Source organism: Spermophilus citellus, assembly GCF_964194105.1.
Source record: "Spermophilus citellus genome assembly, chromosome: 5".
Lineage (NCBI taxonomy): Eukaryota > Metazoa > Chordata > Mammalia > Rodentia > Sciuridae > Spermophilus > Spermophilus citellus.
This window is the reverse complement of record NC_138186.1, coordinates 129,871,643-129,896,715: the sequence shown is the minus strand read 5'-3', so window position 1 is coordinate 129,896,715 and position 25,073 is coordinate 129,871,643. Positions and strand designations below refer to the sequence as shown.

General features: G+C 33.8%; 1 protein-coding gene across 4 annotated transcripts in view; it reads right to left on the bottom strand.

Annotated features, from left to right (window-relative positions):
• PKIB (cAMP-dependent protein kinase inhibitor beta) overlaps positions 1 to 25,073 on the bottom strand; it is a 105,653-nt gene that overhangs the window by 64,883 nt on the left and 15,697 nt on the right. The window contains exon 2 of one of the 4 annotated variants that reach the window (XM_081296170.1): positions 16,337 to 16,434. The exons of the other annotated variants lie outside the window; for them this stretch is intronic. The gene's annotated coding sequence lies outside the window, so the exon portion shown is untranslated. The remainder of the gene's footprint in view (positions 1 to 16,336; positions 16,435 to 25,073) is intronic. 4 annotated transcript variants of the gene reach the window in all.

The window sequence follows — 25,073 nt, the reverse complement described above, 5'->3', positions numbered from 1 at the left end:
GATCAAATCATTTGAAAGAGCAAACTTGGATTTTTCTGAAGATGAAATTCCACCTGTGGAGTAAGGCTTCAACTCTTTCCCCTAGGTTCCAACCTGCCCTTCTGTCAGCTTTCATAATCATTTAAAAAATTCCTTGCAATAAGTTTTTAAATATATTCTCTATTTGTTCTGTTTCTCTGATGGAATGATGATTGATATAATTATGTTCTGAGGGCATATAAAATAGAACATATTAAAATACTTTTCAATAATTTCCATTAGAAAGTGATAGCTTTGTCTTTCTTTGGGAGCCCCAATAGTGTACCAGAAATATAGTGTTTCTATGAAAAAGGTAGTAGCTAAGATATAAAACTAAAACTTAATATAGTAAATAACTTACACCAAAGCCAGAAGGTCAGAATTTGAAATGACATTTCATGATAGCCAAGTTTATTGTAATTACTTAAATCAACTGCCATTTGATAAGTGAATGCATAGTTTCTCTAAACTATAATTCACCATTATAAAGAAAGTCTATTGGAAAAAAATAGATTTTCATCCATTGAAAAGAGTACTTGGAGAAACAATGATGAAGCTTTGAAACTTCATAATAATATAGTAAAATAAACATTTTTTAATGTAATCATTAGACTAAGATTTTATTAAAAATGCAAAGCATGATAATGCTTGAATTTTGTCTTATTTGAGGGTTTTTTCCCTTTTGTCACTAATAAGTCAGTATACATAAGGTCTAGGACCAACAACAGAAAATGTTAAGAGTTGAGACTCAGGTACCAGAGACAATATCCAGGACTCTCGTCATCCTTGGAAGCAAAGGTCCTGCTTTGATGCAGAAAGTCCTCCCCAAGTAAAATAACAAGGTCAGCTGGTCCTCCTGACAACTTTCAGGAAAAGGGACAGTTTACACTCATGTCACTGTAAGGAAATTAATTTCAGCAGTTTCCATACCATTTTCTCTTTAATTCCAACAGGCAATGCCAGAAATAACCTACTTCTTAATTCTTTCAATTTATATTCTTTTCTCAGATAGGTGATTTTATCCTAAAGGTAAATTCAAGAAAAGTCAGAATAATATGTATATATTTCATGTTTTATTTAACCTGGGTCCCATGTGAACATTTTTAACCACAGGGAATTCTGTATGATCTAAAAGTCACTGTAAGCTTAAAAAAATTAAAAAAAAAAGCAGAGCTAATCAATTACCTAAAAGTTGCCTTCTAATCTTCATCATTAGTAATAAAGTACACTTAATTCCATATTTGAGTTTTTCAGTTTTTGAAATTAAAAAAAAAAATGTGCCTTAGTTAAGGAATATAAAGACCTGCTGGTTCCTTGCTCCAGCATCCCTCCAATCCTCACAAGCTCCAAATCTGAGGGTGTTACAAGTTTTCACTAATCAGTGGTGCCACACAGCAAAGGAGAGTACACTACCCCCTCTGAAATGGGCCTCTGTGTTCTATCCAATGTTCCCAAGGTCTGGATTTCAAGCCCTAGCCCCATCCTCAATCTTGGGGCCCCATCCTTGGGATCAGATTTTTTAAATTTATCTGCTTGGATATCACCTGCTTCCAGACTCTGTGTTGCCATGGCCCACCCACCTGCTGGGACACCATCTGGTGTACCTTGCTGGTCCTCATGGACTCCGACCTCCTGGTTGTTAGTACTGCCTCTTGTTGCCATCAATATTCCTTCTAATAACGAGTCTTCCCACTGACTTGGTTGGACTTTTTCCCATCAGTTGAAGCAAATTCCAATTCCAATGGCCTCTTTCACCCTGGTGAGCATATCCTGTCTTTAAAATAAAACAAACTGATCCACTTTCTACACCAAGTTCTTCTTTTGAAAATGCTACACAGTTGTTTGTCCTATTTTTAAATTAGAAAACGTTCCAATTGAACAGGTTTCAAGCATCATTAAAACTGACTGCATATTTAACAAAGAGTTATGGATGTGATAAGTCATGTACCAACCTGTACTAAAGAAATCTGATAAACAGTGGAACAGCAGTCATCACATTCAGTTTTCTAAAAGCTTGACATCCAATAGCACATTTATAAAGACAGAAATCAAAAAAGTAAATACATGACACTAAACTCTTTAGGAAGTTTAAAAATAAATGTCCACACAATTGAAAAACGAGTTCTAATCCAGGTAGAGGAGTATATATAACCATAATATTTACAAATATTTTGTCTGGCTTTTAGTTCTGCAAATTTACCTTAATTTCAAATAAATGACAAAAAGAAATCATCAGTGTTAAACTATGTCACCATTACTATTCCGCATAGAAACAAAACAATGTTTAATCAATATGTTTAATAAGTTAAAGATGTATGAATTAAAGTATTCCATAACAGGACAAATCATGGCCCTGAATGATTGCCTAGCATCTAACCAGAGGCTACAGGCACTGAAGTAGATTATACAATTGAAAAAACAAAGAAAAGAAAAATATGTACAGAAATGAAGGCAAGAAACAGCCTTAAAATGATGTACTTTCTACACTGGAAGTACTTTATGGAAACATCAAATCCAATAAAGTCAAATAACATTAAGATTTTATTAAACAATCACATAGGCAGTATATTCTAAGCAATATACAAATAGCAACTGACTTCATTTTCTTAGTGACTCTGAGAGATGTACTATAATCAGTACCATTTTATGGATAAAACACTAAGATAGAAAGGTTAAGTAATTTGCCTGAGACCATATGGTTAATAAATAGCACAAGTGACTCAAACTTGGTAATCAATGATTCAACATACTATAACTCTGAATGACTCCTGAGACTTATCCAGCTAGACACTGGCAAAGCTCAGCATAGAGACTTGAGTTTCAGTTTCGGACTCTTTCCACAAAAATCTTTTGTACAGTTCAAATATTCATCTGATGTCATAAAGATTATAAAATCCTATGTGGTGAGCTAATAAATCCTCACAAATGAAAACAGAAAAAGAAGTATAAAGTATTGTTGAAATTACAACTTTAGTGATAGGTTTAAGCTATAGTATGCATTTAAATAATAACATATTACACACATGCACACTAACATATAGAATAATTTTAAATGAAGGGGTTTATTTTGGGTGGCTGCCTAGTAGTTAATTCACAGAGTGAAGCCATATTCTACATGATACACCAATAATGATATAACCACAAACCAAATAAAATTACAAGAGAGTCTTCACAAAAATATAATATGGATATGCCTTTGAGAAAAATGTCCTTTGAGCCACACTTTAGCAGCATACCCACATATATAGAACTGACATATACTTAAAACTATAATAATAATAATAATCAGTAGCTAAAATATTCACAATGTCTCCCAGAAGTTTGAGAATGCATCATCTGAGACAAATAATGATAATCAGCTCATATCCTGGTTTAGACAATTATTTCATCTTTTCAGAAGTTATTATACCCTGACATTTTAGGGTTGTGCTTAAAATAACCATACAATTATTCTTCCCTATCAATGAATATTTTTATGAGTACCATTATAATGTCTATGCTATTTACAGGTAGGATAATAGTAAATATTAAAATTAACAAAAATTATGCATTCCCAAGCAGATCTAAATTCAAATTATACAGCTTAAACTCATTTGTAAATAAAACAAATTATTATAATTTTGTTAAGAACATAATTAGATGAAGTCTTATATTTAACACGACAGATGTTTGCTTTTAACCTATCATTTAACTTATGTTGAGCAATTAAATTTTTATTTCCAGCAGGTGGTCAAGGATAGTGATTTTTTATTTATCTTATAAATATATGAAATATCTTAGAGGAACAAAACCAAAGTAAGCAAAATTTAAAAATTGTTTTCAAGACTTTTAATCTTAGGTGTTGTACTAGTTTTGACATTCAAAGTAAACATTAAATGAGGAATTATTTGTTCTGATACCATGTGCCACAATGAAACAACAACAATGTTGCCTTACTTTAAAGAGCCTGAGACTAGCTTTTGTTAAAGAAAATTGCAGACCTTGATTGGAATTGCAAGCTCCTGGTTTTCAGGTTGTGGTTTAATTAATGAGTCAGTTCTCTGTCTCCAGTCCAACCTTGGCACACCCAAACCTCAAAGAGATGGATATGTCATATTCATTAACTAGCCAGAAATCAAGACAACTGTGGGGCAAAACTAATGCTGACAGGTAACTACACAGGAGATAACTTCTGATTACCAATGATACTTGCCTTGCCAAACTATATACCTCCCTACCTATCAGAACAAATAGGACAGAGGGCTTTATCCAGGGGAAAGAGATAGTAATTAGGCTTACCTGGAGAGAGAAGACAATCATAAGGGGAAAAAAATAATGAATTAAAGCTATAAATCTATCCAGCCATTCTGAAATCCAGGTATCACTCATTTTCATTTATGTCTAATGGAAAGGGCCTTAAGAATTCATTATCTTATCTCCATTTGATTATTTAACACAAGCAGCAGCATGTTGAACAGAATAATAAACTAGAAAATGTTTTATAATTTATTCTATGAAATTGTTTGGCTTTGAGATCTGGAGTGGGTAGTTCAAGAACTGCCATTAATCTGCTAGGTAACTGAGTGTTAAAAGAACAACATTAGATAAAATAAATTTAACATACTTTATTTAAACAAAGAATGATTCATGAATCAGGCAGCACTCAAAACTGGAAGAGGTTTAGAGAGCTCTGCCTGGCAGCCTGGGCAGTGGGAATGTATAGACTACACATGGAAACAAAGTCAAGAAGTTACTTGACTGGAGAGAGCCAGTTATTTGCCTTATTTGGGTATGGTTCCATGTGAGGTCCTTAGTTATATAACCACTGAGATACTTGACTGGCTGTGATTGACTGAAGCTCAATTCAGAAGTAATCAATTATGAACTATGTCTCTAGGTTAAGTTTCAATTTACTTGCATAAAGGTTCTGGGTACAGAAATGACCCCAGGCAAATGGGCTCCTGCTTATTTTGTTTTAACACGAGATATTCACTTCTCTTATCACCTGTTATTTTTTTTTTCATATGCAGTCTTACCCTCATTGTGGATTGCCTTAAAGAGTCTTAATTCACATTTTTCTGACCTTCCATCCAGTTTAGCTTCTGTCACTTCAAAAGTTTGCAGTATAGACAATACGTAAAGATATAAATTTAAAATGATGTTTTCTCCTAACTCCTCCAGAAATAGCATCCTGTCACCCATGGGCCAAGTTTAGAAGTAAGGCAGGTTGGTAGATATGAGTAGCAAGTGAAATATTTCATTTACAAAGTGAGACACAAATCTCACAAGGGAGAACAGAGCTAGAACTATATCCACAGAGATTTTAGAAACATAATGAACAAATAAGTAAAATGTTATTTATGAAAATTTAAAATATATAAACCAAGACAAAATATTGGGATAGTTCAATAAATATATGAGTGAAAATACTAAATAAAAGGGAACAACATACACAAATTCAATGATGTTTCTAAGTGGAGATTTGACCAACTCTAGCACTTTAAAAAGGAAGAGTTTAAGCAAATATTACACAATAAATGAGACAATTCTAGGAAGTGAGGTTGATTTTATTATTTGTTCTTCTGTGCATTAAATGTCTCAACATACAAATTACAAGTATTCATGAACTTGCAATGGGTTTACATTATGATAAGCTCAACCTAAATTGAAAATATCGTAAGTAGGGAATGCATTTAACACACCTAACCTAACATCATAGCTTAGCAACACAATTCACTATAGAGTCTTGGTTATTTTTCCCAAATAATTGTGTGGTTATCTAGGAGCTTCCCCTTACTGCAACTGCCTAGCACTGCCAGAGTATCATACTGCATATTACTATCCTGGGAAAAAGATCAAAATTCAAAATTCAGAGTACAGTTGCTACTGAGTGAGTATTGCTTTCTAACCATCATAAGGTAGAAAAATTCTAAGTCAACCATCTGAAATCAGGAACTACCTGCATACAACTGAAAAACAAAACACAAACTACTAAAAACAAAAGGTGGAGCTAGTCAAAGATAGGTCTAGGAAAGGCAGCATGAAGTATTGAAATGGTTCATTTATGGTAGTTCATCAGTGTTCAAAGTCAATCACAGTTCATTGAGTTAACATTGTTACAATCACTTTTTGCTTGATTTGATTCATCTAGCATAATCTGGCTATAGCTCAACCACCTGAATCCTTTTTGAATTTTTACTGGCTAATTCAAATATTCAGTGGTTAATAACAACAACACATGAAATAGGAGTCGACTGCAATACAGGTACTTAGTAACAACCAATCCCTAGCCACTTTCAAACACATCCAACCTGCATGAGCTTGCTATCTTTCAACAGGTCATCGTCTGCATTCTCCTTTGATATGACAAACTGAGGTTGATGGTACATATCCTACTATAATAAAAGTGCTACAAACTGAGCTAAAAAAGAAATCTTTCCAACAATCAAGAACAGACAAATGATTAGCAAATGATAACAAACTGGAACAAATGGTCTGATAAGTTTTCAAATGTTGTATATATCTACTGTTTCTCAATGCGCGTTTGAGAAAGTTTTTGTTTTTAGAATCGACAGATAGAGAGGGATTTTCTACATTAATGGCTGTCATTTTAACTTTCTGGGTTGTTCAAAGTAGTCTAAGTATTTCCCAAGACTCAACTCTGGCTCCTTATAGTAATTGTACCATTTATCCAGTGCCCACTAAATGCTAAACATTTTTAATTCATTCATTTACTCTCATTATTTTATTTAATTCTCATCACAGTCTTGTGAGACATAAACTGTTCCGATCCCTATTTTTTATGTAGGAGTTAAGACTCATAGATGAGAGATTTGGCTAAGATGTAAGGGTTAAGTGACAAATCTGGTGAACATTACTAAGAAACAGCCTCGACATCTCTCACTAGATTTCCTTTGGGCGAACCCTTTCCAATCAGTGGTTTCAATAACAGATCCTAGGACTTTTATGTTTGGACATGAGTTCATTAATCATCCTCTACTCCCAACCCCTCACCACCCCACAGGTGAATCCCTTGTTCTACCTCCATTCTTGGAGGTTCCAAGCTTATGGAATATCTCTTACTAAAGGAAACTTGTTATAATTTCAGGCAGCCTTTCCTTTGATTAAGCAAAAATGTTTCAGATTCCATCCACTTGATATGGTTTCATCTTCTTGACCACACACTACAGATTTCTTTCTCAAAGTGATATTCCTTCCCACACTGCAGCTAGCATACCATCCCTTAGGACTATCTCAAAGGGAACATCCACCCTCCTGATGTGAAGCTCCTGGGGTCTCCTCACAGCCCTCTGCAGGGTTATCTCTAGTTCAGCTTTCTCATGCTGGTGGATTTGTATCATCATAGTGCCAGGCCTAGGTGAATGCAGTAAATACCTAAAGAATATGTACTGGATGAGGCAATGAGAAAATGCATTTTATACATTATGACTATTAATTGAATTAATGGAAAATTACTTCCATCACTTAGAATTAGTGCTGAACTGTTAATGATACCATTCTCCATACCCCTCTCCCTCACTTTTCTTTCTATCACCCCCAAATCTATTCATTTTACTTTACCCACCTCTACAAGGGTGTCTATCTGTTCTAGTATTGTGTTTGTTAGTATCTTGTTGTTTCATTGTGTGTCCCATATCTCCCTCCAGAATTCATTACTTACTAGCAGGTTTGGTTCTGTGGCTTTTTTTTTATTTTTTCTTTTCTTCTTCTTTTTTTTTTTTTTGACAGTCTTCAAAACGCGACAGTCTGGCTTGCATGAAAATTAACAAGATTTATTTCTTTATCTTTAGAATTGTACTTCTTGATTTTGTTACTCTTGTTTTTTTTAAAAAGAGGTTAAGTCTCTCTTTTTATTTTATTACCCATGAGAAAAGAAAACACTTTTATATAGTTCTTTTGGCTACCTCCAGGCCCCTTTCTAGTTGGTCTATATATATATCAAGATATATACTTGATATATATATATATATATATATATATCAAGTATATATCTATGTACAAATAAAGATACATGTTTTTAAAAAACAGTGTTTGTTTGGAACAGTTATTAGAGCTACAATTACACTGTATTCTCCTTTTTTCTTTGTTTCTTTTTTTTTTCTTCCCTTCTTTCTCTTTCTTTCCTATTTTTTTTATATTCATACATTTCTAGGCACATCTTCTGAGCAGACAGGATGGATCTGCCTGTGATATAACTTCACCAGTATCTAAAAATCTTTACAGGAAGAATGCTGATGATTACTTTTGGCCAAACTGCAGGATCAGGACCTAACTTGGAAGAATACTGTGTCAGAGAAAGAAAACTCTTCAGGGCTGATGGATAAAAGAGTTGAAATAACAAACTCAATCAGGGACAATGGTTACTACTAGAAGGTAGGGAATGGCTGAACCTACAACATTGTGCAATTTCAGCCTGCAAACAAAAGGTCAATATAGATGGGGGAGATGAGGAGTCAATGTCAGCTAGATAATACAGAAGTGCATGATCAAGGGTAGGTGCAACAAGGAGGAGCAGCAATGGCCAGGAACCAGTACATTGGCCAGAAACACAGAGAGGGACCGGATGCAACCAGATAGATGAGGAAGTCCATAAGGCCACAGGTTACTCTTTTCCTTGATATTGGGCTCAGAATCAGCAATTATAATAATAGGACCCTGGATAAAATTTACTATTTTGTTAGTTTGTAAATTGATTGTGATAGTACAGACTGGTATAATTTGGCACATTTTACATAAACCGAAACTTTAAAATTTTTCCATTTTTCATTGGTCATTATAAATTTCCCATTCACATCTGTTCTAGGGCCCCAGTTTTGAAAGCTCAAAGTTATTTGGACAGAGATGAAGAAAACAATCTTTCTTCTACCATACTCTACAATAAAAAAAAAAAAGCAAGAAATTTTCAAGATGGCAGAAGAGATCACTTTCTTGGCTGCTCTGTGGCATGAAACCAAAAAAGCAGATAGGCAGCTTCTCAGTAAGGTATGTAGAAAAAAAGAAAGTGGGGATTTAGTAGGAATTAATACTGAAAATTCAAAGCAGATCGGGGATTCAGGAGTTTGTATATAATAAAATAAGGGGAAAAATCCCCAGTGCCACCACTGCTGCTGATGGAGGTACCAGCCAGAGCAGTCTCTATGTGAGCAAAGTGAGAAATAAGGGAATTAAAGGAACCCATATTTTAGGATGTCTGAGGTATGTCTGGGTACAGAAAGATCAAAGATCAAATAAATGCCTGACTAAACTGAAAGTCATGTTGCACAATATTCTTGTGTGAGAAAGAAGCCACATCTCTCCTGGCTGCCTGTGGAAGACAGAGGAAGAAACAATTTTGCAGCTGTGGCTCTGGGACCAGCAGCTGGGGGAGCTGATTTCTGACAAACACAAGCTTGGCCCTAAATACAGGACTAGCAAACCCACACTGCACAACATAAAGGGTGCCTAAGTGACCAGGAGAAAATCAAATGTGAACGGGGTTTACCCAAAAGAATACTGGTCATGGAAATCCAAGCGGCTTCTCTCATTCCCAATCTGGCCATTTGCAGGATCAGCTGGGAGAGATTCACCCTGCCAGGGATTCCAATGGGCAAAAACATGAGGGTTGAGTTTGGAGACTGAACTCAAGAAATGAGAAATTGCAGGGTCTGCAGGTGATGGAGGGGACTAAAGATTGACTCCTCCACTTCACGAGTGGAACCCAGGCAAAATCCCTGGGGTGCAGTATTCAAGCATAAATGGCAACTGTTGGATCCTACAGGTGCACTCATTAAAAGTCTTCAGATCAATTTGTATTCAGCGAAGAGCCTGGAGCTTAACTAAGCCTGGAATCCACATCGAGGATCTCTGCCCATGGTATATCCTCTCATATTTTACAATCCCATCCTAAGGGTGGAGCAGATATCATACTCCAGCCCACCCAAACTAACACTGCTGTGAAATGAAGCCAAGAAGCTTTTTGAGCTCAAATGGAAAAAGTTCTTTAACTTTTCATCAAGATCTTTTTAAAAATTTTTTTTATTATTTTAATTTTTTTTTTATTTTCTCTCTTTGTGATCTGAGTGGTTCACGGACACTTACACATATTCATATTTGTTTCTTTTTTTCTCATTTCTAGCATTTTTTGAAGGCAATGATTTTGGATGGCTGCATCAGCAATTTGAGGTCTAGGATGTTTGATTAGTATATTTCTTTTTTGTTTTGTGTTTTTTTATTTTTATTTTTTAAAATTTTTATTTAATATAAATTTTCTCTCACTTTTGTTTCCCTTGACTGTCTTTTTCTCTTTTCTTCAACTAATAGCCAACATTTATTGTTCTTTCAGTCTTCCTTTAATTTTTCACTTCTATTTTCTCTCCTCCTACCTCATAATCATCACATCTGACATCACTTCTGTTCTCTCCCTATTCACCAGTCAAAATCATAAACCCTTTTGCAAACTTACTGTCTTTACTGTGGGCATTACCTGATCACATGATTTCTGTTTATTGCAACAATTAACATTGTAGATATCATAGCAGAAACTATTTTATTTAATGCTGTATGTTGTTTGCATTGGTTATTGTTATTATTTGTCACCCCCTAAATGATGAAGCATTGGAAACCTCCTGGGAAATTATAAGGCCACATAGGAGAAACTCTACTGCCTCAGATCCCTACTATTAGATGAGCAGACACACAAACAAAATGAAAAAACAAGGGAACAAATTTCCCCAAACAAAAATACTTCAGTAACAGAATTCATCAACATTACAGTGGAAGAAATGTCAGAGAAGGAGTTTAAAATGTTCATAGTTAAACTGATGTGTGAGATAAAAGACATATAAGGAGTGAAAGAGAGAATTTGGGACGTGAACAATTACTTCAATAAAGACATAAATATTCTGGAAAAAAAATCAAAAAGAAATCCTTGAAATGAAGAAATCAATAAGTCAAGTTAAAAATTCCATGGAAACTATCACCAGCAGACTAGACAGCTTAGAAGATAAAGTTTCAGGCAATGAAGACGGACCACCTGGAGACTGGATAATACTCTATTGAATAACCAGTAGATAGCAAAAGAATTCAGGGAAGAAATTTTAAAAATGCTCAGAGGTAAATGAGAATAGCAACACAACATATCAAAATCTCTCTGACACTATGAAGGCAATTTTAAAAGTTTATTCTATTCTATTCATCTCAATTCATTCATTCATTAAAAGAAAAAAAGTAACCAAATAATTAACCTAACACCATGTCTCAAAGTCCTAGAAAAAGAAGAATGAAACATCACAAGCAGTAGAAGACAGGAAATAATTAAAATGAGAGTTGAAATCAATAAAAAAATTTTAAAAAATCAACCACACAAAAAGTTAGTTCTTTGAAAAAATAAATAAAATTGATAAACCTTTAGCCACATTAACTTAGAGAGAGGGAAAAAACCCTCAAGTTACTAAGCTTCATGATAAAAATGGAAATATCACCACAGATACTATTGAAATACAGATGATAATAAAAATCTAATTGGAAAACTTATACTCCAGTAAAGTAGAAAATCTTGAAGACACAAACTAGTTTCTAGAGACATATGACTTACCCAAATTTAATCAGAAAAAAAACATAGAATATTTTAAAAGGTCAATTTCAAGCAATGAAGTTAAAGACAGCATCAAAAGCCTACAAACTATAGCCTGAAACCAGAAGGATTGTCAGCTGAGTTCTACCAGACCTTCAAAGAAGAACTAACACCAATCCTCCTCAAATTATTCCATGAAGTAGAAAAGGAGGGAACCCTTTCAAACTCATCTATGAAGCTAGCATTATCTCATACCAAAACTAGAAAAAGACACATCAAGAAAATAAAACATCAGACCAATATCATTCATGAACTTAAATGTAAAAATTCTTAATAAAATACTAGCAAATCACATAAAAAATGTTTAAAAAGATAGTGCATCATGATCAAGTGGAGATAATCCTAGGGATATAAGGTTGGTTCAACATACAGAAATCAATAAATGTAATTCCTACATCAATAAAATTAAAGACAAGAATCACATGATTATTGAAATATGCAGGAAAAGCATTTGACAAAATATAGCATTCATTCATATCCAAAACACTAGAAAAACTAGGGATAGTAGGAACATACCTCAAGATTGTAAAAGCTATATATGTTAAATCCAAGGTCAACATCATTCTAAATGAAAAAAATATTGAAAGCATTTCCTCCAAGAACATGACAGGGATTCCCTCTTTTCCCACTTCTATTCAACATAGTCCTGGAAACTCTAGCCAGAGCAATTAGGCAAAAGAAAGAAATTAAAGGGATGCTCACAGATAAAAAAGAGCTCAAACTATCCCTATTTCCGATGACACAATTCTATGTTTAGAAGACCCAAAACTCAACCAGAAAACTTCTAGAACTCATAAATTCAGAAAAGTAGCAGGATATGAAATTACCACCCATAAATCAATATCATTCCTATACACCAATGATGAACCAGTTGAAAGAGAAATTAGGAAAACTCTCCCATTCACAATAGCCTTAAGGAAAAAAAAGTACTTAGGAGTCATTGTAGAAAACCTCTACAATGAAAACTACAGGACACTAAAGAAAGAAATTGAAGAAGAGCTTAGAAGATAGAAAGATCTCCAATGTTCTTAGATAGGCAGAATTGATATTGTTTAAATGATCATATTACCAAAAGCCCTATACAGATTTGATGCGATTTCTATTAAGGTTCCAATGACATTCTTCATAGAAATAGAAAAAATTTTGAACAACTAATAATAAAAAAAAGAAATAGAAAAAGTAGTCATGAAATCATTTGGCAAACTAAGAGACTCAGAATAGCCAAGCAACGCTTAGTAAGAAAAGTGAAGCAAGAGGTATCACAATACCAGACCTTAAATTATACTATACTATGTGCCTCATGGGTACAACACCAAATCAGAACTATCCCAGGATGGTCCCTGCCTTAACAAGCCTTCAATCCTGTATTTGTGGTATCAATCAGTACTTACTGATTCTTTAATTCTGTTCTCAAAAACAATCCACCAAAAAATTTTAAATACATTGTCGAATCACACTAGTTGTGTCTCCTCTCTGTTGATGTGTACAGCTGTCTTAACATATCAATCTTTAACCATGGTTCCTGTATTTGATGTCATGTTAAAAAAGATTACAAAATTATTCATTTATTTTCCTCCAGTTATATCTCTTTATTTTTATTTTTTATTAACATGTTACTTATTCATTTGTATATTATATAAAAATTTACATTTTTCCTAACATTGAGTAATTATTGTTGTACCTCATTAAATGCTCAGCACTTTCTTCATCAATTAAAATCTTGTCTTTATTACACTTACTTTTATATGCTTTGACCTGTTAGGGATTTTCAAAGTAATTTAACTCTGCTAAGTTTCCATTTTATTAAAATAAAAGTACCACACTGTCTTAATTATAACTTGGTAGTATGTTTTAATACTTAGAAAACAGCAAGTTACTTTATCACTGTTTTTTTTTTTCAAAAATTTGCTTTTCCCAGGTTGTCTATTCTTCCATTTCACCAAATTCTTCCCAGAAATCTCTTAGGTGTTTTAAGCAAAATTGTATTAACTTCATAATTAGTTTGAGGACATTAACATCTATACAACATTTATTATTGTCATCCAGGAATATATAAATGGTCATTATTGCTACTCCTTCACTTTTTGTTTCCCAATATATCATCACTATTTTCGTATTCTACTTAATCCACATTTCCTGTAGTTTATTGGTAGCTATCCCATTATTTTTATAAATGGGATGTTTTTCAACATTCTTTCTATTTATTGCCATTATGGAAAAATAAACTAGTTTATACACACTTATCTTCAGTATGCCTCTTTAAAAGAAGTCATTGCTCTAATGGCTTTTCAGTTTTCTCAGGATTTTTATTAAAGAAATATGTATTTTAAGGAAAAAATGTCATTGTTTCCTAATAATTACAGTTTGGGGGAGTCAGCATAACAGTATTTAAGACTCATGTGTCAAACAACCTGAGTTCTGACTCAGCTCTGCTACTCTTTACCTGGCAAGCTGCTTGCTTAGCTTCTCTAGGCCTCAGCTTTCTCTTGTGTAAAATGAGAATGACAGTAGTTTGTATCTCTAGGATTGTTTTGAGGATTATACTTGTAAGCATTTAGAGCAGTTCCTACTATATGTAATATAAACAAAAAATTGTATTTTTATTTAATTGTTTAGAATTTATAGAATCATGTAAACTACAGGTGATGAAATTGGTTGTGTAGTAAGTCTCTATTGTTTCTCTCTTTCCTTGGAATCAGTTATTTTGCATTGTAATGGCCTCTCTACATATTACTATATAGTATGTATATGTGTTATTTTTTTAAAAAAATCATTGCATTTTATCAAATGTCAATTGGAATCAAATAAAAAGAATAGAGGTTTTATTCTCTAGCTGTATGAAATTATTTTAATAAATTTCTCACAACTGAGATACTTTCACCTTCCTAGAACAAACACCTTTGTTGTATTATTTTATTTTACTGATTTCTAATTCCTTTAATAATATTTCACTGATTTTTTGTGATTTTTCCTTTTTTGTGATACTTTTATTATTTATTTTTGGATCTTTGGAGGAGTTTTATAATATTATGCATTTTTAAAAATAAATCTGAAAAATATTATATCTCTGTCATAGAGGGCATTGAGTATAGGAACAATGTGTTCCTTACCAGTGCATCCTTTCACCAATCAATATAAATACCTGATGAAAGAAAAGATGCTTTATTCATTTAAACAGACAGCATTTTGGCTCCTGTCAAAGCTTCCTATCCAGGCTGGTCAAGGACATAGATTTAAGCATCAGACAGAATTAGACTCAAATCCTAAATTCACCACCCACTAGCTAAATATGTGCATTTGGCAAGGTACCCTTTAATCTCAGAGTAAATACATGCCTCCTTACCTTCCTCACAAACCTATCATAAAAATTAAGCAGGATTATGCTAGATGTCACTGCACACTCAACCCACAATGCTGACCCAGTTAATTATTTTATATATTAGTTTTCATTTTTAATTAATGCAAAATTAATAGTTACATTTCTACTGGTTATTTTTGTATGGAGATTATTTAGTATGGAGATTCTAGTGCTTTATGTGGTAATATGAATATGTTTGATAAAATATTTGTGAAAATGACTTCATTATAAAAAGAAAAACTCAGGTAAAGCATCTAATCTTAAACTTAGATACACTGACATATTAAAAATTTGACATTAAAATAAAATGCTCTGATGAGACATGGAAATGGCCCCTTTGCCAACGTCTAAGCAAAGTCACAGTGGGCTAACAGGAAAGGAGTATGCTAGTGTAAGAAAATCAGGCAAGAAGGCTGGGGATATAGGTCAGTTGGTAAAATGCTTGCCTCCATGCACAAGACCTTGGGTTCAATCCCCAAAACCACCAAAAAAAAAAAAAAAAAAAACAGACACTGAGACTGGACCACATGGAATGAAGCCACTCTGTCCTGTTCTCCTGGAACTCTGTCCTCATAGGAATCAGAATGGGAGGAGGATGCTGGAGCCTGCACCAGGCCTGCTTGATCTGTTCTCAGGATCTGTCATCTAAACTGCAGTGGGGGAGCCAGCCTCCCATTCTGGGTGGAAGAACAAAGACAGCACTAAGGGATTAGCCTGGCCTCAGAGCACATTCTACCAATCTGATAGAACTTTGGTGAAACAGTAATAACCTGAAAAAAGAACGTGGTCTAATTGTTAAGACATACCAAATAGAGGGTGTGTGTGTGTGTGTGTGTGTGTGTGTGTGTGTGTTTCTCAAAAAGGTATTACTTTGAGGATTATATCTACCTGTGTTAGTATCATCAAGAAAATTTACTTGTACACACTGATTATAGATTTATTACTATGATCTCTGAGGAGACTAGTTATAAGCAATGAGTTTATAAGAACTGAAGGTAAATTGTGAATTTCTCTCCTGTGTAAAGACTGTAATTTTTTAAAACATTATTTTGATTAAACAGCTGCCTCTACTGAGAACAATTTAAATAGGCAAAACAAAGAATGGAAATATGAAACCAAGTTCAGTTTCTCTACTAATTGCTGGTCCATAGCTGAGACAGAAATGTGTGTCTTGGGTTCTGAGTATGTATTATCTGCTATGAATTTGTTGATTAAACTATATTGATAGGTTTTCCAAAATGAAGACATATCACCCTACCTTTCCTATGCTGTCCTCAAGCTTTATAGCAAAAAGACTTTTTCAGGGACACCCTGAATACTAGGACTGATGGAACAAAAGGTGTACCCACCTCTATCTTTTCTGACCAAAGTGGACTCAATAATTTTTGGTTTCCTGCTTTCCCCAGATTTATCTTGATTGAATCCCTTTCTCAGTATATCATGATCCCTGAAGAAAACAAAGTGGGAAAAACAGGTTTATTAAGATAAACCTCTTTAGTTCCTTGTCTTACAGAAAAGAACAAGTGGTTCCCTTGGTCTAAAACAACTAATGTAATGATCAAATGCCACACAATTCTAAGAATATTCATTGTCATTTTTTCATTTCTCATCCCAATATTTTTTTTCTTTTCTACTTCTCTGGGAACAGAAGGTTCCTGAGTAAGAGCGCCATACCCCCTTATAAATGAGGAATATGTTTCTTTTTATTATTTTGTTTCATTGAAACCCACCAATCTGAGCAAATTTTCTTGTAAACAGATTCACTAGATGAATGAGAGATTTCCCCAAATATGTGACTGAAAAAGTGCCATAACTCTGCAGCAGTTCAGCTCTGAATTTCAGTACCAAGGAACAAGGACACTGTTTTTCCCAATCACATGACATAGTGATTTCGATTCTTGGAGAGAAAACAAACACAATAAAATCCAGTGCACATCAATTGCCTCTGTATCAAAATTTGGATATTTGTAGCTGACCCACTTATATGTTTTTGTTCTTCATATTCTTTTAGATATTTCTGTATTAAATGTCCTCATTTAAAAACTAACAATATGGAAAAAATCTAGTTATTTCTTTTCCATATATACTTTTTCAGTTTGTTTGTTTTGGTACCAGGGATTGAACCCAGAGGCACTTCACCACTGAGACACATCCCCAGCCCATTTTTAATTTATTTTGAGACAGAGTCTCCTCGATAAGTTGCTGAGGCTGGCTTTGAACTTGTGATCCTCCTGCCTCAACCTCTGGAGCTGCTAGGATTACAGGCATGTGCCACTGCACCTGGCCCATTTCTATATAGACTTTTGATAGACGTAGCTACAACCAATCATCAAATAAATAAGAGCCCCTTTCACTCAGGCAGCCTACATATTTGAGAAGATGCATAGTAAATACTTAGCTGTCTAAGATGAGAAAGCTGTGATTTTTATTTTGTTGTTTGTTTGTTTCATTTTATGGAGATCATCTGTTCATTTTACCCCTAAATGCAGTGCTGGTAATGTCAATACTCCTCTGCTTATATGTGCTGTCTAACTTTACTCGGGTTCTTCAGAGCAGGAGAATCTAGTGTTATATTATGTATTTGGGGATTTGTGCTTTCGTCAGTTTTCTCACCCTTCTTTCTTTCTAATAAACCATCAAATTCTGCTGTCCAGGCTAATTGTGTCCATTCCACAGCCCACTCTTTCAATTCCATTCACACATATACCATCTAGACTGACCCTCCCTACCCATCCTTCCCCCATCCCATCAAGTCTCATAATTAGAGATTATGACATTCATCTCTATATTCCCTAGTCTGAGACAGTCACCTTCCAATCCAGCTTCTGCAGACCATTCACATAAATACAGTAACTGAAATTTTAATTTGTATGAAATCCAACAATTATATATAGTGATATATATAATTCACTCAGACTCTCAAATAAGTTATTCTTTTTTTCCCAAAATGTCAAAAGCCTTATGTCAGATACTATTTTAAGTGTGCTTCTCACATTATTTATGGCTTTCAAGTGAGCCAATAATTAAAAAAAAAATCCTAAGGGCTTGTAACACAGGTGCTGGGACACGGAACAAGTGCAGGTTCCAATTCATCCATTTATCAGCCTTTGATTTTGAGGCGTCATCTCCTTTCCTGTAGGTAAATGATAGAATCTTGCTCATGAAGTGGCCATGGCAATATTTATCCTACCTATCTCCAGGTTGCTCTGGGATTCAAACATCATATACAATAAGTAGTGAATATCCAGTTACTGCTTTTCCTGAAGAGCAACAAAACAAAAACTTGCTTCTCTTGTTTAATACTAGATTTAGTCTGGGAGCCTAGAAAGGCATCTGCTCATCATACACCAAAATCTTATTATTCCTTCTAGGAAGGTGATGTTTTGGCTTCCAAAGAAAAAAAATATCCAAAGCAGTAGACTCTAATATATTTGAATTTCCAAGACACCCTGAATCTGAAAAGGACATAACAAATACCATATGATCTCACTCAAACATGGACTCAAAAAAGTTGAACTCATAGAAACCAAGGATAGAATGACAGTTACCAGAGGTTAGGAAGAGTAGGGGAAGACAGACGGACAATGGGTGCAGTAAGAGAGGTGGAATAAATTCTGGTATTCTACTGCACAGAGGGTGGCCATACCTAACAATAATGATTTTTATTTTTTTTAAAAGCTAGTAGAGAGGATGTGGAAGATTATTACTAAAAATGCTTAAGGTAGAGAGGCTAATTACCCTGATTTGGCTATTATAAAATGTATATACATCTCAAACATCACTTTGGACCTTATGAGTATGTACAGTTCATTATGCGTCAATTCAAAATAAAATTTAAAAGACAAAAAAAAAAAAGAAAGGGTTCAAACTGTGACAAGCCTAAATTTACTGAACTTTACATTTAATTAAAACAACTCAGCTGTCTTTGTTGGCACAAGTATTAATGCCATCTCCTTAAAGTCTCTAGAATATGGACTGCAGACATAACTGGACACGTTCAAAAAAGAAATATTTACCTATTCTTGGTCATTGTGTTGTAGATTTTTAACTGAAGAAATGTAGAGTGTGTCCAGGTGCCATGACACAGGCCTGTAATCCCAGCAGCTAGGGAGGCTGAGGCAAGGAGGATGGTGAGTTCAAAGCCAGCCTCAGCAAAAGTGAGGTGCTAAGCAAATAAGTGAGTCTCTATCTCTAAATAAAATACAAAATAGGGTTAGGGATGTGGCTCAGTGGTGGAGTACTCCTGAGATCAATCCCCAGTATCCCCCACCAAAATAAATAAATAAATAAATAGAAAAGAAATGTAGAGTGTGCAGCATATAGGTGTTTATTGTGCTTCTAAAGAAGTAATGAAAGATTTCAACTTGAATAGCATTTCATATATAATTAGTACTAGGACCTCAGCTCAAGGACGTTTTTATTTTAGACTTAAAAAAATTAAATGCTGCCAATTCATTTTTCCCCTCCCTTCAATTCCTGGCCCTTCATGAGCATTCTAGCCTGCTAGTTTCCAGGTAATTTTATATGGCTTTTGAGTGATCAATGATTGAAATAAATGAAACTAATTGTCCTCTCTCTTTATATCTCTATGGCTTTGTATCACTTGATAGTTAACCAACAGGGTATTAAAGACCATAAACTGAAAAGGAAAAGATAAGCCATATCTATGTAGCATTAATTTCATCATTAGCAATTCTTTTATTGTTGTCATCATTGTTGTTTTTATGCATGACAGTAGAGTATAATTTGACATATTTATACAAACATGGAATACATCCTATTCTTATTAGGATCCCAGTCTTCGGGTCAACATGATGTAGAGATTCACTGTGGTATATTCATATATAAGAAAGTTATGTCAAATTTATTCCACTGTCTTTCCTATTCTTATTTCTGTCCCCCCTTTTTAAATTATAGATAAATGCCTGCAACAAAACTTACCATTTTTAAGGACACAGTTCAATATTGCTAAGTATATTCATATTATTGTGCAACTAATCTCCAGAAACTTTTTTATATTGCAAAGCTGAAACCCTGTACCCATAAAAGAACCACCTCTATGTCCCTGCTCCAACCACTAGTAACCACCATTCTACTTTGTTTTTCATGAATATGACCACTGTAGATATTTCATGTAGGTGAAATCATACAGTATTTGTCTTTTTGTGACAGGCTGATTTCATTTGGCATAATATCCTCAAAGTTTTTCCGTGTTGCAACACATGTCAAAATTTCATTTTTAAAAGGTTGATAATACTGCAAGGTATACACCATAATTTGTTTAGCCATTTGTCTATCAATGTACACTTGAGTTGCTTGCACATTATGGCTATTGTGAATAATGGTACTATTAACATGAGTATACAAATATCTTTTCAAAACCCTGCTTTCAAATCTCTTGGATCTATGCCCAGAAGGGGAATTGCTGGATCATGTGATAAAAGTACCTTTTTTAAAAAAACTAAACTTTCTATTTTAGAGTAGTTTCAGATTTATGGGAAAAAAACTTGAAGATAGCATAATAAGATTCTATATAATTTCACATCTAATTTCCCCTACTATAAATATCTTACATTAGTATCGTACATTTGTCACGGTTTGTGAATGAACATTATGTCAACTAAAATCTATACATTATATTGCCTTAGTTTTTGACATTCTAGAATCTTATTTGGGATACTACATTATACCTAATTATCATGTCTCCTTTTTGCTTTGACAGTTTTTAGACTTTCCTTGTTTTTGATGACCTTGACAGTTTTGAAAAGTACTGACCAAGTATTTTGTAGGATGTCCTTCATTTGGCATTGTCTTACACTTTTCTTATGATTAACCTGGGGATGAGGGATTTCAGGAGGAAGACAACAGAGGATACGTATATCAGATCAAGGTTACCATATTAATTGCATCATATTTTCACATCAAATCAAAGGTACCTAATATCAACATGACATCACTGTTGATGTTGACCTTGCTAAGAAAGTATTAATCGGGGTTCTCCACTGTACAGTTGCTATGCTGCTACCCCATCAGCTTTCCACTGTACTTTTTAGAAAGAAGTCTTTATGTGTAGCCCTAAACTAAGGAATAGAGTGTTATTTTCAACTTCATTGAGAGTGGAATATTTATATACTTATTTGAATTTCTGAACAAGAGATTTTTCTCTTCTTTCCTATTTATTTGTTTATACAGCTCATTGTCTATAAAAGCTTGAAATCACAGATATTTTATACTTTGGATTATAATCCAGTAGCACATTATTATGTTATTCAAATTGTTCCCAATTTGGCCATTGAGAACTCTTTCAGTTGGCTCCTGAGTACTTTTCCTATCAATGCAACATGTTGCATTATGAATCAACACACAATATTTCTACACAGTATATGGTCCTATCTGGGTAATACAGCAGAAGAAAGATTTTTCCTGGCACAATAGAAGAGGGAGAGCATGATGAGTCATGTGTAAAGGATGCTGGACTGTGCACCTGATGCCCTCTTTCAGATTGAGTCACTCATTTTCCCAGCTGATAATAGTGTTGGTGGCTTATGAACCTTAAGCACTGCACTCAGACAAAAAGAGGTCATATGCAGTTAAGAGTCATCATGGGATAAAAAAAAAAAAAAAAAAAAAAAAAAACCTTGCCCTGTGCCACCATCTCCACTTGGACGGATTCTAAGGATGTATCCCAGCTGTTGAGCTCTTCATAGAATCAGCTTTCCCCTTTATCCATGACTGTTTCCTGGACACACATCTGGCACTAGGTATCCTCAAATAAGAGATGTAAGGTGGGAATAAGCACAATGTATACAAGCAACTTAAAGAAATAATTCAAATTGTGAAAAATGTGATTAATCAGATCTGTCTAGGTTGTAAAAAAATCCTATAAACCAGGCATAAATAGCTAAGATTGAATTGGTAAGAAATAAGTCTGAGGATATAGTCCAATAAAGCATGACGTATTCATAGGAAGAAATAGTATCTAATCATAAGAAAACAGAAATTCAGTAGCTAACATTTATGCTATCTATGGATATACAAGGCATGTACGTTATTTTATTAAACCTGCACTACAACTATTAAGATCGCCACTTAAATAATAGAATTAAATTTCACAAATCTTCAGCAATTTGAATTACAGATAGGAAGAAGCTCATTGAAGGGATTCAACCTTTGCTCCATATTAGTCTTCAGTTCTATGCTATTCAACTCACTGAGAAGTCTTGAAGAATATATAATCATGGGGCATGGAAAATTTCTCATAAAATATTAAATAAAATGTCTAGACTGGATACATTCTATATAATTACAATTTCCTTTTTAAAAAGTACCTGTTAATCCCACACATTACAAAATATTGTAAGATTTAAGTAGAATCTTTGTATGATTTTAATTATTTTATTTTCTGTTTTACAAATCAAATCATTTTCTAATCAAATAGAAATTAATGATATTCTATAAGAAGAAGCATTAGTTTTTAATGACTATGATCATGATAATGTCTTAGGATGTTGGACAACTCTCTGCAAGACCAAAAGAAATTAAATAAAAGCCAGTAGGGATGTGTTGGATCATGTGTTAAAATTTGAGATTTAAAGTTCACAAAAGAGAAAGCTATTTAAAAAATATTTACCAGACTCAATTGTTGACATAGGTAAAGGGGAACAAAGAGTCAAATATGCCCCAGGAATAATTTGAAAGCACATCCAGAAAAAATTAGCATTCAGGGATAATTAGCAATGAAAGCTGAAAGGGACATGATGAGTTCAAATTAAGACATTCAAGATCAGTGTGTCTGATTTCACTAAAAAGAGCTTTTCCAATAAGCAGATGGAAATATACTCAATTGATTGAATACAGGGAAGTAAATGAGGGAATAAGTCTAAAAAGAGATATATTTGAACTCATGCATTTCAACATGCCAATGAAAGTATTGAAATTAAGTACAGAAAGAGCAGAGCAGAATGCTAGGAATAAAGTTTACAGATGTTAAAATTTGATGAGATGAATGTTAAGTAGTTTAGAGAGTTGGATTTTTTTCTTGATGTTGCACAGGTGCAATCAGGTAAAGAAAAACAACTTTCAATGAAATATATAATTTGTATTTGCAAGTTATTGTCCCATGTTAAGGATCTGTAAGTTTATGAACTTACTGATTCACCAAAAAACAATACTTACTTAGTGCCTCCTGCGCATCAGACCTTGTAAAAGATGTTATAAGCTGTGCTAGTTTTGGTCCCAAACTAGGCTAGCAACAAATACCAAAAGAATAGCTCAACTAGGCCACCAAAAAAAAAAAATAAAAAACCATCCTGCTCCAGATGCCTAGAGTGCACATTTCCTTTTGTTTCCCTTATCAGACACTTGGCCATCCCTAAAAGGCCCAAATGCTGCCTCTTTTGTGAAACTTTGGGAATTCCTACAGCTTGGATTAGTCAAATCCTTGCCCTTAAATCACTTTTTCAATAACTCTCTGTTGCTTTATATTACAACTGTCTGAACAATGCAACCTGTGAGCAATATTTTATTTCTATATCTCCAGGATTTAGACCACATACTACAAGCATTTAGTAAGTGACTATTATATGGAAAATTCATATATCTTTACTTGTATTAGCAAAAGGCATATCACACTTTAAAGTGAAGAGGCTTTGCAAATGGGTCTTTTATATTCATTTTTGTTCTATGTAGTTTCAAAAGGATAAATTTATGCAGTCATAAACATTTGGAAAATTCAAGTATGTTCACTTATGAGACTTTGAAAGAAAATTATTATTATTTTATTCATATTTCCTTATTTGTTTCTAAATTTCCCCTCATTGACCTTTCTGCTTTTTCTCCTATTATAAAAGATTGATTTCCACAGCTGTAATGGGTTTTAAATTAAACCTGGCAACATTTTTAAAAGCTTGCATAGCTATCATATCACATAAAAATTGGAAAACCCTGCCTCATTCATTCACTCATATGTAAATACAATAATGTCTACCATGTGGTAGATACCACAAAGAAAATTTAGACCTATTTTAATCTATAGCTAGACTGTTGATTAAAAATATACACAATGATCAAATTCCAAATTTTATCTAAGTGCCATACCTCTAAATTGCCTAAAAAAAAAAAAAAGTACTAAAAGCCTTAGTAGCTGAAGAATGAATTGAGAGGAACTAATGAAAATTACTAAGAATCAGAAAAACATTCATGGTTCAGAAACCAGCTAATACAAATACTTAAATATCCACCCTAATTCATGTAGCACGTGCATTGTACAACTACTTTTACTTAGCAATTTGGTAAAATTGACCCAGAGTCTTAAAAATGTTGAGTCTTTAACCCTGAAATCCCACTGTGAAATTGCTTTGTCTTTTCAGGACCTCAGGATAGAACTCCTTATCTTGTGGTGGTTCTTGTTGCTATTGGGAGAGAGAAAAGATAAAGGGATTTTAACATTTAATAAATACTGTTCTGTGTCATGAATCTTGCTGAGCACTTTGCATTTTATTCCATTTCACCATCACAATCAATCTACTAAATAGTGGCGTGGTTCAAAGCTTAGAGATGGTGAGATGGTGAGATCCCAACAGGTCACATAGCTTAATAAGGCCCCAAGTCAGGATTCAAGCTCAGCTCCATCTAATTCTGAAATTCTAATGATATTTCTCTTATTACTAAATGGCTGTTTCTTGATGTTTATTATTTTGCTTCAAATCTCAATGCTCTAAGAAATATGGGGTTAGGCATGTATAGCGTGATGACAGAGTGCTTGCCTAACATGTGGAAGGCCCCAGGTTTGATCCCTAGTTGCACAATTAATAAGCAAATAAATAAATAAATAAATAAGAAATATAAAATTTTTGAGAGGTGACTATAATAAATTCATAACATTTATTTTCATGAGTTTTTCTTTTAACCACTTTTCCTTGCTTCATATCTCATACCAAGGGAATATACCTTCATGGCTCATACTAAACAGAAACAATTTAAGCATGCTAAATACTTGCTGGATATACTTACATGTTTGTATAATTTGGATGGATGTAAAAAACCTTCATTAAAAAAGGCTTCCTCGTATAGATCACAGGCCCCAAA